Below are 2,963 nucleotides of genomic sequence, written 5' to 3'. Positions count from 1 at the left end.
ATGTTGTGAACTCCTTAGCCAAGCGCATACTATCTATCAACGCTCAAGTTTACACACAGTTTTGTGTGTCGGTACGTTATATACCCCTGACAAATGGCATGAGTATTGTACCTAAATGCTTAGCATAAATGTGACCCTTCGCCTCAAAACGGTATTAAGTCGGGTTGGTTAAGATGTTGAAAAATTGAATTTATAGCCAGAAATATCAGCCTTGCGTTGAGTTTGCATGTTTTATTGAAGAGAATGGATACCATATTTTAGGGTGTTAATGTCAACAATTTGTATTTTTGACCAGTTTAACATTTATTTCGGCTTTTAGGCATCTGGTTCGTTCCGACACAATACCGTTTTGAGACGATGGGTCACAAATAAGAAAGACTTTTCCTTGAGCGTCCATGGACCCGAAACGTCCAATGTCTGTATTGTCCCCCATCCGAAGCCTCTCCATTATCACTCTTTCGTAAGTATTTTCACGACCCCAGGCTTCAGGCTGCCCCCATCACTCTTTACTTTATATTCAACGACTTTTGTGATATCCGGTATCTCCACAAAGACATTTAGTGCCATTTGGTTAACGATGGCTGCGGTTAGATTGACTTTAGTGAGAGCTTAACAACCTAATCACCCGACTGGCAAGGCACAGATATTATCAGATTATAATATTTATATGCGATGGGAGTGACTTTGGGGTTTTGTGCGGCTATGTGGTCTTGTGGTATGACACTCGCTTCGGATCGGAGGGTCCTGGGTTCGAGCCTCGCTCGGTGCATAGTTGAGTCCTTGTAGAAGGCTATTTCCTCACATTCTCTCACCGTCCTCGTGTGTAAACTAAGTACCTGGCCGTTAACAGCGTTGTCTCTGTCCGAAAAAAAAAATTGTAATATCGCCTAACTAACAGGCGTCATGTTCCGTCGTTAATGTTAAATGTTGCTGTTGGCCAGGGACCACCCCTTGTAAAGCGCTTTGAGCACATTTAGTGGTTACTGCGCTATATAAAAGCTCATATTTTAATTTTTTTTTTTTAGTTTCAAACACCCGATAAGAATCTGTCATGAAATGTGAGATGCAGGTTGACTGACGTCAATGAGTATTCGTGTCTGCTTACTTAGAGGAAATTCAAATTTGTGACCCATCGTCTCAAAACGGTACCTATGTCGGAACGAACCAGATGCTTAAAAGCCCTAATAAATGTCAAACTGGTCAAAAATACAAATTGTTGGCATTAACACCCTAACATATGGTATCCATTCTCTTCAATAAAACCTACAAACTCAACACAAGTCTGATATTTCTGGCTATAAATTCAATTTTTCAAAATCTTAACCAACCCGACTTAATACCGTTTTGAGGCGAAAGGTCACATTTTATCATGAAACTCTACACTCTATCTACATAGACAATGAAACTCTCATAGGAATAGGATTGGAATAGACTTGCGTTGCGGCATCTATCGCCAATACGAATACGAAACATTTGTCGCGTCTATGCTGCTATAGAAGAGAAGGAAACGAAATATCTAGACGTCCTCGTTCTTTGTTAGTTTTCAGACCGTCATAATACGCTTCAACAGTCGTGACGTGACGTCACTTCCCTCGTAATGACGCATGGTAACTTAGTAACTGGCTCTAAACTATCGGAACAAAGGCGGACGCCCTTATGAAATATTTCTCGGACGAGCATAAAAGTGTATCCAGAGGAGAAAAACATGATAAATATTGACTTTTATAAATTCTGATCACAAGACATATGAATATGAAAAGTTCGAGCCAACATGAAGAATAAAAAGTACCATTTTCTTTGTTTCGAACCACGATGGCCGCCGTTGCTGGGCGCCCTGACATCAAACTATTGAATCCAATTTGGTTGAATAGTTATTACTAATTACATTAATCTTAATATTAATCAGACCGATAAACATTCAAGGTAACACACAGTTTTGTATGTTAGTACGTTTATATCCGGCTGGTAGTTATTGTGAGTATTGCACCTAACGCGTTGCATCAATAACCAGGGTTTGTTTTTTTGGGTTGTTCTTTTTTTTTTTTTTTGGCTTTTTTCAATTTAGCCATAAATAACAATGTGAAATTGAATGTAAGCTTCAATTTAATTACAAAAACAGATCAAATGAATGTTTCGGGTTTCCCCTTTATCAACAAAACAGGATGAATGAAACACCAAAGATGAATGAGATAATGTGGTAGTGGCGTAGTTAAGATGAATTTAGCCAGAAAACTTTTACTTAAAATATCGATCAGGTAAAATAAAAGAATCCTCCACATGTCAAAGAGTTTTAAACCTAAGACTTCGAGGACAACCATGACCTTCTTTAACCTATAGCCTAATGCAATGGAATACACACAAAGTCAATAATCCTAAAGGAAGCATCTGTTTAAAGTCAAAACCTCTTATTGGTCCCAAATTTTCTGTTCTTTATCTAATCTAATCTTCTTCTTTCTTCTTCTTCTTCTTCTTCTTCTTCTTCTCTTCTTTCTTCTTTCTTCTTCTTCTTTTTCTCTTCTTCTTCTTCTTCTTTCTTCTTCTTCTTTTCTTCTTCTTCTTTCTTTCTTCTTCTTCTTCTTCTTCTTCTCTTCTTCTTCTTCTTCTTTTCTTCTCTTCTTCTTTCTTCTTCTTTCTTCTTCTTCTTCTTCTTTCTTCTTCTTCTTTCTTCTTCTTCTTCTTCTTCTTCTTCTTCTTCTTCTTCTTCTTCTTTTCTTCTTCTTCTTCTCTTCTTCTTCTTCTTCTTCTTCTTCTCTTCTTTTCTTCTTCTTCTTCTTCTTCTTCTTCTTCTTCTTCTTCTTCTTCTTCTTCTTCTCTTCTTCTTCTCTTCTTCTTCTTCTTCCTTCTTCTCTTCTTCTCTTCTTCTTCTTCTTCTTCTTCTTCTTTCTTCTTCTTCTTCTTCTTCTTCTTCTTCTTCTTCTTCTTCTTCTTCTTCTTCTTCTTCTTCTTCTTCTTCTTTTCTTCTT

Source organism: Berghia stephanieae, chromosome 7 (assembly GCF_034508935.2).
Source record: "Berghia stephanieae isolate SIO BIC M18660-M18661 chromosome 7, UCSD_Bste_1.3, whole genome shotgun sequence".
NCBI classification, from domain to species: domain Eukaryota; kingdom Metazoa; phylum Mollusca; class Gastropoda; order Nudibranchia; family Aeolidiidae; genus Berghia; species Berghia stephanieae.
This window is presented reverse-complemented; position numbering follows the sequence as displayed.